This window comes from Bradysia coprophila, unplaced genomic scaffold, assembly GCF_014529535.1.
Source record: "Bradysia coprophila strain Holo2 unplaced genomic scaffold, BU_Bcop_v1 contig_93, whole genome shotgun sequence".
Classification (NCBI taxonomy): domain Eukaryota; kingdom Metazoa; phylum Arthropoda; class Insecta; order Diptera; family Sciaridae; genus Bradysia; species Bradysia coprophila.
In genome coordinates, this window is record NW_023504021.1 from 372,559 (window position 1) to 389,968 (window position 17,410).

At 38.1% G+C, this 17,410-nt stretch overlaps 1 long non-coding RNA gene across 1 annotated transcript; it reads left to right on the plus strand.

Moving 5' to 3' along the window:
• The first annotated feature begins 333 nt into the window (after positions 1-333).
• On the plus strand, positions 334-13,979 carry LOC119084738. Its single transcript, XR_005089128.1, has 3 exons — positions 334-346; positions 7,924-7,927; positions 13,632-13,979. It is a non-coding gene; the product is annotated as an uncharacterized LOC119084738 (long non-coding RNA).
• The last annotated feature ends 3,431 nt before the right edge of the window (positions 13,980-17,410 follow it).

Consider the following 17,410-nt stretch of genomic DNA (forward strand, 5'->3'; position numbering starts at 1 on the left):
ATATTTCCATCCCTTTTTAGCCCCGTACGAAGTACTGGGGGCTTATAAGATTAATATGTCGTTTGTAACACGTCGAATTGGAAGCAGACAGTAAGGGCAAAGCATTTGGTTATGTTCATAGATGACGAATCCGCAATAAAAAAAATGTCCGTCCGTCCGTCCGTCCGTCCATCCGTCCGTCCGTCCATCCGTCCGTCCGTCCGTCCGTCCGTCCATCCGTCCATCCGTCCGTCCATCCGTCCGTCTGTGACCCCTCTAGCTTGAGCAAATCACAACGTTTTTTCAAAATTCTTTTTTTCCCCGATTGGTATCGACAAAAGTAAGGTCAAGTTCGAAAATGGGCATGGTAGGGTCGGCCCTTCCAGAGCTACGGCCCTATAGGTGTTTTTCAGTCTTTCGACGATATCTACCGAAATACGCACGCTGCTTGTAATATATCAAATGAAAGGTATTGACGAGTAGAACAAAGTTGCTGAACATTGTTTTTGGGTAAGATGCAACGAGGGCTTGTTGGGAGGGCTCAAAGGTCGTTACTCGGCCCTAAGTGTTTTTTGCACATAAATCGAGTAAATCTCATCCGATTTTGCCAGATTTAGTTTTTTATGGAAGGTAATTGAATACCGCAAAGAACGTGGCGAAAAAAGTTTCAAATTTGGGCCCTTGGACTAAGGCCACTACTCGGCCCTAAGTGTTTTTGGCACATAAATCGAGTAAATCTCATTCGATTTTGCTAGTTTTTGTTTAATTTGAGAGATAATTGAATGCCGAATAGAATGATGGCAAAAAAAGTTTCAAATTTGGGCCCTTGGACTAAGGCCGCTACTCGGCCCTAAGTGTTTTTTGCACATAAATCGAGTAAATCTCATCCGATTTTGCTAGATTTAGTTTTTTATGGAAGGTAATTGAATACCGAAAATAACGTGGCGAAAAAAGTTTCAAATTTGGGCCCTTGGAGTAAGGCCGCTACTCGGCCCTAAGTGTTTTTTGCACATAAATCGAGTAAATCTCATCCGATTTTGCTAGATTTAGTTTTTTATGGAAGGTGATTGAATACCGAAAAGAACGTGGCAAAAAAAGTTTCAAATTTGGGCCCTTGGACTAAGGCCGCTACTCGGCCCTAAGTGTTTTTTGCACATAAATCGAGTAAATCTCATCCAATTTTGCTAGATTTAGTTTTTTATGGAAGGTAATTGAATACCGAAAAGAACGTGGCGAAAAAAGTTCTAAATTTGGGCCCTTGGACTAAGGCCGCTACTCGGCCCTAAGTGTTTTTTGCACGTAAATCGAGTAAATCTCATCCGATTTTGCTAGTTTTTGTTTCATTTGAGAGATAATTGAATACCCAATAGAATGTTGGCAAAAAATTTTGTGTTTCTAAAATAATGTCGTAAATTGTTGGTTTTATTTGAGAGGTACTTCGTACGGGCTTTCGTAATTGCGCTATGCGCAATTTTAAAAATAAACACTTTTAGTAAATTTGACCATGCCCAACTTGACTTGCATTTTGGTAACAGACGCATTAGAAGGTTGTAGACGTATTAGGGTTACGGGCGTATTACGGCTACGGACGTATTATGGTTACGGACGAAATAGGATTACGGGTCGTACGGGGCTAAGTCGCAGCAAACGCTCCGACTGTTGTGATGCCTTGTTTTATAATGTTATTGCAAAATTACCATTAAGGCTGCTAATGGTATTATTGGTATCAAAAAACTACTCTATTTGACGTGTAAAATCCTATATTACCCTGCTAGGTGCTTTGAATAGACTCTTCATACCACACCGAGTCTTTTTTATACAGAAAATATCACAAAGACTATGAGAAAGAACAAACACTCACATGAACCTTTTCTACAGGCAATTTGTCCTTCTAAGACACATCTGAGATTATGCACCGACTTTTAAAGAAAAAACCGACATTCTCTCATGAGACATATTCAATACTCCTTGTCCGGGTATATATAGGCCAGTAGTAGGTGCACAATCGCAAAAGTTACTCAACCACGCACCACTCGAATCTACAGCAGCATTCGTATTTTCAACATTACCAGATTGGACAGTACCGTATTGTATAGCAGTACACGCGGTAGTACCCCCTACAGTACAACTTTCACCATCAATACACTGCACAGCACCATTTTCGCCCACAGTTCATTCATGACACGACACATTTCTTCATAATAGAACTCATGTCAGATTCTGATATAGACGAACATTCAGTCAAGTCAACCTCCAAGAATCAGTACTCATTGAACCAGTCTCCTCTCTCAGTGGGCGCATCGACCTCTTCACAAATAGGATGATCGTTCCGTGCATCCATTTTTTACACAGTCAGATGTTTCAACACAAATTAGTTTAAATAGTTTTCTGATGCGATTTTTTCTTTTCTTGTTAGAATCGTTTTGTGAGATTTTTTTCCACCAAAATTTTTCTTGGATGGATTTTTGTTTTGCTCACCCTAATTAGTCTTCTAATTAGTTTTTCTAACCCGATTTTCTCTCTCAACGAATTAGATTTTATATTTTCATAAACCTTTTTCAGCTACCAGAAACTCTCAGCGCCAGGTGTCACTCAAATATAGACAAAAACAATTTGATGACAGCAAGACAACACCAACTACTTTTTTATCTTCGCAAAATATTCAAAAAAATAATAATAACAACAAAAAAACCAAAACACAAGTACAACCTATCGTACCTCTCTCCAGAAATAGACTGTGCTGTTCGTTCTGCACTGAGTCCTTTTTATACAGAAAATATCACCAAAAATGTGAGAAAAAATCAACGACTTAAAAAGAAAAAAACCGATATTTTCACAAACTATTCAACTGGGAAAATGCGGTAATTACATTGCTGCATAAAAAAGGAGACATAACAAAGCTGGAAAATTACCGACCCATAAGCCTATTGTCAACACTCTACAAGTTGTTTATGAAAATCATTACGAAGAGGAACACTAACAAGTTCGACTTCTACCAACCTGTTGAACAAGCTGCTTTCAGATCTGGTTTCAGCACAAACGACCATTTGCAGGTGATGAGAACGCTTATTGAGAAGTGTCGTGAATACAACATCGACATAGTCTTGCTATTCATAGACTTCGAAAAAGCTTTCGATTCAGTGGAAACATGGTCGATATTGGACGCATTAGACGAATGTAGAGTAGACTCAAGGTACTCCAACACAATTCGATATGTGTACAAAAATGCTACTTCATGTATAAAACTTCATAAGAGCACGGAGAAATTCAGAATTGGCCGAGGTGTAAGGCAGGGTGACACCATTTCACCGAAATTATTCACGGCGATTCTGCAGAGTATTTTTAGGAAGTTAAACTGGAGTAAAATGGGATTAAAGATAAATGGAGAGTACCTGAGCAATCTCCGCTTCGCTGATGACATTGTACCGATAGCAGCGAATCTAGGTCAGGCTCAGCTTATGCTACAACAGTTAAGTGAAGAGGCGAGCAAAGTTGGCCTCAAGATGAACTTATCGAAAACAAAAGTCATGACCAACATCGGGGACGATAGAGAAATCAAAATTGGTGACACTGTCATTGAACGAGTCGACAGCTATGTATATCTAGGACATAAACTGAAGTTAGGTCTGGACAACCAAACTGCAGAAATAAGACGTAGGATTGGTCTTGCATGGGCAGCGTTCGGAAAACTCAGACTAATTTTCAAAAGCAAAATGAATAATAGTCTGAAACGCAAAGTTTTCGACACTTGTGTCCTTCCAGTGCTCACTTATGGAGCGGAAACGTTAACTTTAACAAAAGCATCCGAAGATAAATTGAGAGTGACACAAAGAGCCATGGAACGGAGTATGCTTGGAATAACACTCAGAGACAGAATGACGAATCAATGGATTCGACAACAAACCAGGGTCGTTGATGTCATGGAAAGAATAGCATCTCTGAAATGGAGCTGGGCGGGACATATTGCAAGAAGGACAGACGAACGTTGGACCAAAAAGATCATGAACTGGCGACCATATAAAAGACGAGCTATAGGTAGACCACCAGAGAGATGGACAAACGGAATTAAGAATATTGCAGGTACAAACTGGCAGCAAATGGCAATGGATCGTACGAAATGGAAAGAAGTTGGAGAGGCCTACATCCAGCAGTGGATAGAAACAGGCTGAAAAAGAAGAAGAAGAAGATTCAACACAAAGGACTTAAAAGAAACACCGTTTATACATGGAGTATATGCGCATAGTTCAGCGCATAGTCTTTGCAAAGGATATACACCGCCTATAGCAAAAGGTACTGTGACTATACCGCCTAGAATAAGTGAAAATAACACAAAAGGATAAGCGCCGCCGCCGCGTATATAAAGTGGTATCACTGTTATATAAATGAAATCCACCGCATATATAAAGTGGTGATATAAAGGAAATCTACCGCTTATATAAGGCGGTGATATAAAGAAAATTTGGCGCTTATATAAAGTAATTAATGTGTGATAACATTGCATTTTAAGAATACCAGAAAATGTATACAAGATGTGCGACCAAAACTCTTTTTAGACCCGTACGAAGTACTGGGGTCTTATGGGTTTACGCATACGTTTGTAACACGTCGAATTGGACTCCCTGAGTAAGGGGAAACCTATTGTGGTTGTCTTCTCTTCTTCTTCTTTTTCAGCCTGTTTCTATCCACTGCTGGATGTAGGCCTCTCCAACTTCTTTCCATTTCGTACGATCCATTGCCATTTGCTGCCAGTTTGTACCTGCAATATTCTTAATTCCGTTTGTCCATCTCTCTGGTGGTCTACCTATAGCTCGTCTTTTATATGGTCGCCAGTTCATGATCTTTTTCAGAGATGCTATTCTTTCCATGACATCAACGACCCTGGTTTGTTGTCGAATCCATTGATTCGTCATTCTGTCTCTGAGTGTTATTCCAAGCATACTCCGTTCCATGGCTCTTTGTGTCACTCTCAATTTATCTTCGGATGCTTTCGTTAAAGTTAACGTTTCCGCTCCATAAGTGAGCACTGGAAGGACACAAGTGTCGAAAACTTTGCGTTTCAGACTATTATTCATTCTGCTTTTGAAAATTAGTCTGAGTTTTCCGAACGCTGCCCATGCAAGACCAATCCTACGTCTTATTTCTGCAGTTTGGTTGTCCAGACCTAACTTCAGCTTATGTCCTAGATATACGTAGCTGTCGACTCGTTCAATGACAGTGTCACCAATTTTGATTTCTCTATCGTCCCCGATGTTGGTCATGACTTTTGTTTTCGATAAGTTCATCTTGAGGCCAACTTTGTTTGCCTCTTCACTTAACTGTTGTAGCATAAGCTGAGCCTGACCTAGATTCGCTGCTATCGGTACAATGTCATCAGCGAAGCGGAGATTGCTCAGGTACTCTCCATTTATCTTTATTCCCATTTTACTCCAGTTTAACTTCCTAAAAACACTCTGCAGAATCGCCGTGAATAATTTCGGTGAAATGGTGTCACCCTGCCTTACACCTCGGCCAATTCTGAATTTCTCCGTGCTCTTATGAAGTTTTATACATGAAGTAGCATTTTTGTACACATATCGAATTGTGTTGGAGTACCTTGAGTCTACTCTACATTCGTCTAATGCGTCCAATATCGACCATGTTTCCACTGAGTCGAAAGCTTTTTCGAAGTCTATGAATAGCAAGACTATGTCGATGTTGTATTCACGACACTTCTCAATAAGCGTTCTCATCACTTGCAAATGGTCGTTTGTGCTGAAACCAGATCTGAAAGCAGCTTGTTCAACAGGTTGGTAGAAGTCGAACTTGTTAGTGTTCCTCTTCGTAATGATTTTCATAAACAACTTGTAGAGTGTTGACAATAGGCTTATGGGTCGGTAATTTTCCAGCTTTGTTATGTCTCCTTTTTTATGCAGCAATGTAATTACCGCATTTTCCCAAGCTTCTGGTACTTCTTCCCATTGGAGACATTGATTAAACAAAGCCGTGATTGCCTTTAATAAGGAGTCTCCACCTAGTTTAATGGCTTCCACTGGAACACCATCTTCTCCTGGAGACTTTTTGTTTTTCATCTCGGCTACTGCGGCCTTGACTTCATCAACAGTTATGTCGGGCATATCATCCGATCCCACGTTTCTTATTATTGGTCTATCTTCGGTTTCTTCCGTTGGACTCCGTCTTGCTGAAGAAAACAAATTCTCATAAAATTCTGTTGCAATATTTAATATCGCATTTCGATCCGTTTGGATCACCGCCAAAGACTGTCCCAAGCCAGTTTGAAAAAGAGTGGAGGGAATGAAGTTTAACGAGGACGTAGCAGTAGATAAGATAGGATTAGATAGATCAATCTTAAGGCTGAATGAATCGTGAGTTGGAAGCCGAAAGAATTGGGGTTAAGGGACCAACGTTGAGGCGAAACAACACGATCAGGAAGCCCAAGGATAGAACGATCCCAGAATTCTTATTAGCTACTAGGTTAAGCTTTTCAACGACGTCCTTTAAAAGACGTCAATAACCTTTTGCTCAGATAGGTTCAAAAGAATGGGCAAAGCTTTATGGAAAAGAATGTTCAAAAAGAGTAACACTACCCCGTCGGGCACTGTGCACTTTGATAGGCACTGTGGTCCCGGTACGTGCAGAAATGCGCGGGTCAGAGCTCGGGGATTACCGGGGGCGAGCAAAGTAAAGCTTTCATACTCACCAACCCGCAGTAGCAAGCGTGGTGTTTTAATGCTAAAAACCTTCAAACGAAGCCACAACGAATTATACATTGCCACATATAATGCCAGAACATTGTCGTCAAGACAAAAAATGCAAGAAATGGAAGAAGAGCTAGAAAAGATAAAATGGGATGTTGTGGGAGTGAGCGAAGTGAGAAAACCTGGAGAGGAATGCCTGAAATTACAATCAGGGCATACATTCTTCTACCGAGGAAGTGACAGTCAGATGCTGATGCACGGTGTCGGATTGTTCATAAACAAGCGATGGTCGGATCGCATAACTCACACGAAAAGCATATCCGATCGAGTGATATACGTAAGCCTGAAGATAAATAACAGATACAGTGTCAAATTAATTCAGGTTTACGCACCCACGTCCACCCATGATGACGAAGAAGTAGAAAGATTCTATGAAGATGTCGAGAAAGCTCTGGACGAAAACCCATCACATTACCAATATCTCATCGGTGATTTCAATGCGAAGCTGGGAAAACGAGAAGAAGACTCCGAAGTTTCTATTGGCAGTTTTAGCAACGACCAAAGAAATGAGCGTGGAAATGTTTTACTCAACTTCCTACAGCAACACAATTTGTACGCAATGAATTCATTTTTTGCAGGAAAGCCTCAACGTAAATGGACTTGGGCTAGTGCAGATGGTGTAACGAAAAATGAGATCGATTACATCATAACTGGCTGTAAGTCAACCGTTAAGAACGTTACGGTCCTAAACAATTGTGGTTGTCTAGAGATGCCAAATCCGCGAAAAAAAAATGTCCGTTTGTCCGTCTGTCCGTCTGTCTGCACGATAACTTGAGTAAAACGCATCCGATTTTGAAAATTCTTTTTTTTCCCGTTTGGTAATGTCAAAAGACAGGCTAAGTTGGAAGATGAGTGATTTTGGATCGACCCCTCCCGAGCTGTGGCCCAATAAGTGCTTTACGGTTTTTCGACGATATCTCCGGACATTTAAACGTTAAACTTGTAAGTGATACGTCAAATAAAAGGTATTTACAATACCGATCGACAAAAAAAAAGTTTATGGAAATCGGATGACCGACTCGTGAGTTAGACCCCTTGGTGTGGAACAGGCACAGGGCGGCAAGCAGTTTTTGCTTGTAGGTCGGCCACATTTGAATATATTTCGTCTGTTTTAGCTTTATTAGATAGGTATTGACCGTACCAATCAGGGAAAATTTTTTTTATGAAATTATGTTCTCCGGAGCGTGAGCTAGGTCTCTTGGAGTGAGCTCTTATCTGGCTACTCGGAAGTACAGTGAACGTGGTGCATTTTGACAATATCTCGAGTAAATTTTGACCGAATTTCATGAATTTTTTTTTGTTTGAAAGGTATTAACGAATGTAAAGCGTCGGTACTATTTCCGGTCTCCTAACAAAATGGCTGCCGGCGGCCATATTGGATTTTATTAAAAGTGATATATCTTGGGAAAAATGGTACTTAGAGAGTTTCTGTTAACATGGAAATAATGTGTTAAGTGTGAGGGGTTTCAGGGATTCCATATATGGACATCTGTATATACCTATATACAGCTATATTGAGCTATATACAGGCATATAGAGCTATATAATAGCATATATTCCTCTGTGAAATGTTTATTTATAGTGAAATATAGTTAAATATAGCGGTATATAGCTGTTTAAATAGGAATTTATGAAATTTGTCTTCGTACGGGGCTGTCTATATTGCCTCCGGCAATTTAGTTGTATATGATAACAAGGCAAAGAGTGGATAATGTAAGTGATTTTAAAGGGAGAATAGTTTTTCAGCAGAGGAGAAAATGAAGTAAGAGAAATGAAGAGTTTCACATTAAAGGCTTTTGATACGAATAGGTGTTTCGTACGGGTCGGCGTTAGCTATGTTTTTTATCGGAAACAAAAAACTGTGCAAAGGGACAACAGAAATATTATAATCAATGCAATGAGATACTGAAACATCAATTTTACTAAAATGTAATACAAAATTCTCACAGAATGTTTACAACCTATATATTCCTATATTCCATTTTTACAAAGGAAATATACCGTAAACAATATATCAATTATACAGTGTATCTACATATAAAAGGATATGTGACGCCAGAGAGATGCTAAGATAACGGCTGGGACGCCGTTTCGACGGAATGAGGGAATTTGTCAGCCTTTTTCATATAACGAATGAAATGTCAAAAATGGCTGACTTTTTCCAAAATTGGTCGGTTGTTTACAAAATAATTAATTTTTGACTACAATGATTCGAGAAGCAGAATATGGAAATACGTTTGCATCGGTGTCAAAATTAACGTAAAGGGTTTTATTTGCAAGGTACTTTCGTATTATCTGAGATATACGCGTTCAAAAATTGGTCTCTAAAATTGCTTTTTTCAATTCGGAAATAGTGTACGAATACTGAATCTGATTTATAAATAAATGGACTTACGTTCATTCTGATCCCACAAGGATCATGTTAGCAATTTATTTCATTAAAATTGGTTATGCTGGAAGTATTAAAAAAAATCTGTGGTTATGTCTTTTTCAATTTGACAGCTGGTCGCATACGGTTCAAATTTTTTCAGAAATGATGGACAAATTCCCTCTATCCGTCGAAACGGCGTCCCAGCCGTCATATTAGCATCTCTCTGTGTGACGCGTATATCACTGTTATATAAACGAAATCCACCACATATATAAAGTGGTGATATAACGGAAATTTACCGCTTATATAAAGTAATTAATGTGTGATAAAAAGTGGCAATCTCTTTATATAATGCGGTGATATAAAGTGAAATTTACCGCTTATATAAGGCGGTGACATAAAGAAAATTTGATCCTTATATAAAGTAATTAATGTACAATAAAAAGCGGTAATCTCTTTAATATAAAGCGGTGATATAAAGGAAATTTACCGCTTATACAAAGTAATAAAGTAATTAATGACAAATAAAAGGCGGCAACCCTTTAATTAAAAGTTTGACAGCTAGGCCACTAATCCCCGTATTACTCTTCTGAGATCGCCGTAGAACATGGGTTTGAAAATGCAGACCTCCGCCAATTGCAATAATTTTGTATGACCAGTTACCTCAGATTAAATTTTTAACACTTTGAGGCAATAGAGGAAGGATCAGTCTAATGCATGAAACTACGATTTTTTCTTGAAACTAGAGTTTTCAGTCTTAAAAATTATAACGCAACAGGGTGTTTTCTTTATAAGATAGTATAGATTATAGCTTAACTTTAGCTTAATTCTCGTTGAGCCTGTTTTAAATAGTAGGGGTGGCGAACCAAGCCCTAGATTTCAACCTAGTCATTCGATTTCAATGTAAACACTAACTCTAGAGATGAGCGGGCCGACGTTTTTTCAATACCCGACCCGACCCGGCCCGATCCAATTTTTTGAACCCGAGCCCGACCCGACCCGAGACTTTTCTCTTCGCAGCCCGACCCAACCCGACCCGAAAAAATCATCGGCCCGACGTGACCCGACTTTTGTTTACTATAAGAAATTTAATGAAAAATCATTTTCTACGCATAAAAGCTTTGCAATAATCTTATACGCGAAGTAAAATAATAAAATAAGTTAGTGTTTCATGCTTTATAGGCTTTTATTGGCTTACTTTAAATTTGTATTTCTAAGTCGGGCCGGCCCGAATTTTTGTTTTCAAAGCCCGACCCGACCCGGCCCGAATGAATTTTCAAAACCCGGACCCGAACCCAATCGGGCCGGGTCGGGTCGGGTCGGGCCGATGTATTTCGGGCGGCCCGCTCATCTCTAACTAACTCATAAATATTCTAATGTGTCCGTTGCCAAATCGCAGCGTTAGAAATATCATCCTAAGCCAAGCGCGCCGACTTTTGTTTTGAGTGTTGGGTGCTAATGCTCCAAGATAAATTTGAATTGCAAAGCCTCTTAGAAAACGTAGAACGACGGTCAGTTAAAATTTCAACAGACACAGATGTTCCTGTTACGGTATACCGTCAAACCGAATACTCAATAATAGCTCTGAGTATTCTGAATATTAAAAGCCGATAAATGAGTGATATAAAATGAAATACGTTAGCGCCGCAGGCGAAATTTTTTTACAATGGAAATTTAGAACTTTTCCTACTTGGAGGACGGTGCCAAAATTAAAATTTCATACAATGATGACATTAAGATGTCACCAGACCTATTCCAATTTATTGGAGCTAGGGGTTTTATATCCGTTCTGTATATTCTGTTGTTGGTGCTTCGGCAACGGAAAGAAACATAAAAAATTTAGAAACGATGAAAACTCATAAATACATTTTTGAAAATTTTGACAATTTTTATAGAAATATTTCACAAATATTAGGTTGTGTTTTGATTATAAAATGAAATCGTAATATTGACAGATTGCGCCGAAAAATGATAAAGAAAACTAGTCGGCAGCGGCGGCGGCGTAGTGTTTTAATGTTACCGGCGGCGGCGCGATCGGCTAGCCGATTTTAATGTTTCGGCGGCGGCGATGTCTTTTTTATGTATTTTTTCGGCGGCGATCGGCTCGGCTGGCGCCGGCGCCCACCTCTATTCCAAATTTATGTTTTTTTGGAATATTTTGCTTGTTTTGTCATATAGAATAACAAAAATATGCAAGAATCTACCAAATTCACAAATATATGTGAAATTCACAAAATTAGTACATTTTTCATCGTTTGGCCAAATAAAAAAACCATCATGGCTTCCCGGTTAAAAATAGATTTTTAGAATGTCTTGGCCAAAAATATGTAATTAAGTTCTACGATTCTTTGAAATTTCTTAAAATCATGTAAAAATTCACAAAAAATCGGAAAAATTCGCCAAAATTCATCAAATTCTCCAAATTCGCCAAAATTTGCTAAAAATTCAACTAAATAGCCCCTGGAAGTGCCAGAGAAATCATCTCTCATCGCAAAATTAGGAACTAGCCTTGGAACACATCACTCAAGTCGAAAATAACCCAAATCCATCAAAAAATCCGATGGATGTTAGGAAGTGCCAGAGGAATCATCTGTCATCCCAAAATTTAGGAACTAACTTTGGAACATCTCACTCGTGTCGAAAAATCCGATGGAAGTTAGGAAGTGCCAGATCAATCATCTCTCATCCCAAAATTTAGGAACCAACTTTGGAACATCTCACTCATGTCGAAAATAACCCAAATCTATCGAAAAATCCGATGGAAGTTAGAAAGTGCGAGAGGAATCATCTGTCATCCCAATATTTAGGAACAAGACTTGGAACACATCACTCATGACGAAAATAACCCAAATCAATCGAAAAATCCGATGGAAGTTAGGAAGTGCCAGAGGAATCATCTGTCATCCCAAAATTTAGGAACCATGTCGAAAAATCCGATGGAAATTAGGAAGTGCCAGATCAATCATCTCTCATCCCAAAATTTAGGAACCAACTTTGGAACATCTCACTCATGTCGAAAATAACCCAAATCTATCGAAAAATCCGATGGAAGTTAGAAAGTGCGAGAGGAATCATCTGTCATCCCAATATTTAGGAACAAGCCTTGGAACACATCACTCATGTCGAAAATCACCCAAAGCCATCAAAAAATCCCACGGAAGATAGGAAGTGACAGAGGAATCATCTATCATCCCAAAATTTAGGAACCAACCTTGGAAGATCTCCCTCATGTCGAAAATAACCCAAATCCATAGAAAAATCCGTTGGAAGTTAGGAAGTGCCACAGGAATCATCAGTCATCCCAAAATTTAGGAACCAACCTTGTAACACCTCACTCATGACGAAAATAACCCAAATTCATCAAAACACTTTCCGACATTTTTCAATCACTATTCATAATTACTAGCTGAATGTGGAATGTCTTAGAATGCCGACTAGAACTCCCAAAACTTCAAGAAATTCTAAAGAAGACTTTAGAAGATAGGAAGCACGGACGGACTAACAAAGTAACGTAGGATTATTAGACTCGCACGATACGAAGTAAATCGTGAGTCTTTATGTTTTGCCCACCGTCGTGTAAGTAAGCGAAATATTCGAAAACGACCGATATCGTTGTGGGCAATTATTATCAGGATGATAAGATAGGGCGATTGTGCCATGTCCGTCCGTCCGTCCGACCGTTCGTCCGTCCGACCGTCCGACCGTCCGACCGTCCGTCCGACCGACCGTCCGTCCGTCCGACCGACCGACCGTCAGTCTGTCCGTGAGTCGTTACTTTATAAAAACACGATTATACGATTAAAACGACACACTCAAACTATCCAAACTATTGGTCCCGATCTAACTCACTCTTCCCATCTGTAATTATCATTTGAGTCTGATAAATTGATAGAGGGTGATACTTTTTGATCAGAACTCAAAAATTGATAGGTCACAGCGTCTCGCGCAACGACATACATCACTCCATTCAGATTTTTAGTCCCGATCGAATTCACTCTGCCCAACTACCATTCTCATGTATGTCTGATTTGATCATGATTTGATGTCAAATTTGATTTGATCACAACAAACTTTGTTGTAACCCTAGGTTAAGTATTTACTCAAAAAATTTAGAATATTGATTGTTTTTCGTGCTTTTTTCAATCTACAAGGTGATGAACCTATTGCAATTTCATTTATTCCAATTAAATTTCAATTTTTTTTAAATTTTTAAGTCTAGTATTACTTAAAATGATGAAATTTCATACATAAATTTGGAAAAGTCTGGCAGACTGTAAATTTATTTTTAACAAGAATTATTTGTAAACAAACTGTATAAACTTGATTTGATTAAACAAACAATTAAAAAAAAAATGTATGTCTGATATGTGATAAAGGGTGAGTCTTTTCGATCAGAACTCAAATATTTATATTTGAAAGTTCTCAGTAGCTTGAACGGAGATGTTCACCGAACGAGGGCTGCGTCTAACAATCTAGTAGCTAGCGGATCATACATTTTAATCAGTCAATATATGACGCTCGTCCAGAGATTTTTTGTGGTAGTATACTCGAACCAAAATTGAAGCTCAACGAAAGTCGTGCCGCGGTAGGTGTATGGTGTCATGGATAGTAGAGGTCACTATCTACCCAACGACACCCATATCTTGAAAGTCTATCATTGTATTTTTTTTAAACACTCTCCAAAAGTTGGAATTTTTTCCCCCAAAAATAGCTACTGCACCACATACACGAAGAATTTCGAAATTTTTTAAGGGCCAACATATGCGTCCTCAACACCTCTGCCAATGACCATAATTTCAGATAAATGCGTTACGAATTGTCGGTGATATGCAACAAAAAGTATTTTGGCCACCTTACTGCTATTTTTTTCATGATTTCTGGCGTGAAAACATAATTTCTTCGAGGATTTTTTTTTGTTGCAAATGACTCAGTAAGGTAAGGTCCACTGAATCATTTAATGCATAGCTTTTAAAAATCGCCGATGGCTTGTTTTCCTGTTTCATACAACCTGTTCGAAGTTTTGGCAAATTGACTCTTAAGAGAGAATGTATTAGCGGACATGTTAACTAGACGAGCGTCAAGACTTGACTGATTAAAATGTATGATCCGCTAGCGCCTACGTTGTTCGACATTTGACAGTTGACTATCAATATTTAACTATCAATGGTAAGTACTCTTCATATTATGTGATTTCACAATTTTATGCTCAAAACAAACGAGGCATTGAAAACGTGTTTTGGTCCTAGTTTTCATTGACAGATGCAGCAATCGCGATTTTGAATAGAAAAAGTTCTAATTTCATTTGACAGTTTCGAAAATTTCGTCATGAAAAATAGGACCAAAACACGTTTTCAATGCCTCGTTTGTTTTGAGCATTACCATTTTCGAAATTGAATTTATAATAGCAATTACACTCAACTATACTAAATGTGTGGAAATATTGCGAAAATTGTAGTTTCGGAACGTGCGAGTGCGAGTCTATTGCTAACGCGCCTGCCGCATCAATCTCCTCTTGTTTCATTTCATTTACTGTAAGAGACCAAAATGTATGGAAATGTGGCTTCTTGGAAGATTTGTTGCGTGGCCAAATTTTATGCTGCAAGAACGTGTGATAGCTCGTTGAACTCGTACGGATGCCTAGTTTTTTTATCATTTGGATTTGAATTGTAGAACTTCAATATTCCGCAGTCTACGACAAAAAATTTGCTATGCTAACGCGCGCTCATGATTCCTAAATTCAACAGTTTTTCCTCAAAATTATAACAAAGACCCTGTACGGCTCGTGTAACTGGAGGAATTTTTGTAAGAAAATTGCAACTTTTCGGTTTTTAATGACCTCTTACCAGCCACACAAGCTTCGAAGAATATTTTGGTTTTGGGTTCTGGGCTCTTTTTCAGAAGAATCCCTCATATTGGGTGTTCCTAAAGTTGACCAGCGAATAAATAATATAATAACAGTAAGCTCAAAATGAATATTATTTACAAAATTTGATTTTGATCATTTTGACGCAACTCATATTAAAACGAACTATATAACGAAAAAAAAAGTTGAAGATTTGTCGCTCAGAATATTTGACTGATTGTCCAACAATAAAGTGTGATTGTCGGCTTTTTTTCTGTGGTCAAAGGTCACTACGTTAGTAGTGTAAACTTCTTCAATCTAGGTTGCTAAAAATGTTAAAAACTCAGTTCGAAACAAATAGTATGTTACACGCCATAGTGTGTTGGTACAAACGTCAAGTAATACTCATTCCCTACTTATGTAATGTTCATTCCTTGTTACATATCACCATTACATTCACACAAATACTCTCTCGACAGACAGACAGACGGACGGACATTTTTTTTCCGCTGATTTGGCATCTCTGGACAACCACAATAGGTTTCCCCTTACTCAGGGAGTCCGATTCGACGTGTTACAAACGTATGCGTAAACCTATTAGGTACTTCGCACGGGTCTAAAAATCGATTTAAAGAATATCTTGGCCAGAATGTCAAAGTTTTATGATTTTCAAAATCATCGGAAAACAATGTCCCCTGACTACATCGAAAGTTCATGATAAAACTTTGAACATTTCGCACACTAATTATAATTTAGTCGTTTCCCGAATTTCGTTTGGTTCGAACCTGTTATTTGGCAATTTGTAAAAATTTTAAAGATTATTAAATTACATCATCATTCGCTATACAAAAGAAGAGAGAAAAGGAGAGAAATGACAAAATTTGGCATATTGATGGTTGCTGTCGCTTTTGCTGTACTTGCAGTCCTATTCCAAAAAAGTATGTACGATTAAGGCTCGGAACAGGTCAGGTTCAGGTCAGGTCAGGTCATGAGAAAAAATACCTGAGTGAATCAGGTCAGGTTCAGGTAATTTCCAAACCTGACCTGACCTGAACCTGACCTAATATGAAAAATACCTGATCTGACCTGATCTGACCTGAATTTGATAAAAGAAAAATTTGAATATTATGGGCGTTTTCAGCTTAGATCTGAGTCAGGAAACATTGTTTTGAAGAGAATACCAAACGATCTGATTAGCCATATATTGTTATTGTTTTCTTCGTGATTTATTGAAGAAATAAGTCGAACATTTTAAACGGTAGAAATCATAAATACAAAAAACAATAATTCAGTATTTTCGGAAGAGGAACAAAATTTAAGAGTGCTCACCCCTTGGCAAATTTCTAGTCTACATATCGGCGCAAAAATATTCGTTTTTTGATAATTTCTCTGATCCAAAATCTTTTTTTGAAAAAGCACAGCCATTAAAGCATGCAAGAATCAGTTACTTTTAAAGGAAAAATTGGTTTGTGGTTGATAACTTATCCCACTTGGCGAAACCTTTGCAAAATGTGTAAATTAGACATTTTGCAAAGGTTTCTCCAAGTGGGATAAGTTATTAACCAGAAACCAACTTTTTTTTAAAGGTAACACATTTTTGCTTGCTTTAATAGTTTTACTTTTTCAAAAAAAAAGATTTCGCTTCAGAGAAATCATCAAAAAACGAATATTTTTGCGCAGAAATGTAGGCTAGAAATTTGCCAAGGGGTGATCGCTCTTAAGGTTTGTACAACGCTTTAACGCACATAACCGCGTGTTTAGTTTTGTGTGTGAGAGAGCATCTGGTGGGTGTAATAACGTCAACAGCTCCAAACAGTTCAACACTATACTCGACAAAGAGGGAAATGTTCCAGAATATTAATTTCAGTAGTCCAAAACATTAATGTCGTTGATCTTCCAGGACAATTTACATGACGCTTGTCAGAACAAAACAATAGTTCAACAAAACAATGAACTATTGAGGCATATCATTTGACTGTAAAAATAAATCATTTAGGTGGGATTGTAGTAATTGTGTAGACTTGCCTCTTAAAAGTACCCGAAATCAACATCAGGCTCGTGTTTAAAATAGCCTTCATTGCTTGACTGTTTTTCAAAATGTTTTTTTTTTCGTTTTTAATTAATAAATACTTAGCAGAATAGAAATTTTATATAATTTTGCCATAATTTATAAAATTATCAGAAATGTAAAAAAATTTAAAAAAATTCAGGTCAGGTCAAGTTTTTTCAGGTCAGGTCGAATCAGGTTAAAGATCACTTCAGGTCAGGTCAGGTCAGGTAATTAAATTTCAGGTCAGGTCAGGTTAACAAATAATTCAGGTCAGGTTTCAGGTTGACCTGACCTGTTCCGAGCCTTATGTACGATCCATCATCGTAAGATCTTACAATCTCCATAAAAATTGTTTTGAAAGATCTACCAGATTGCTAAACCTGACAAACAAATATGTCTTCTAAGGAATCCTA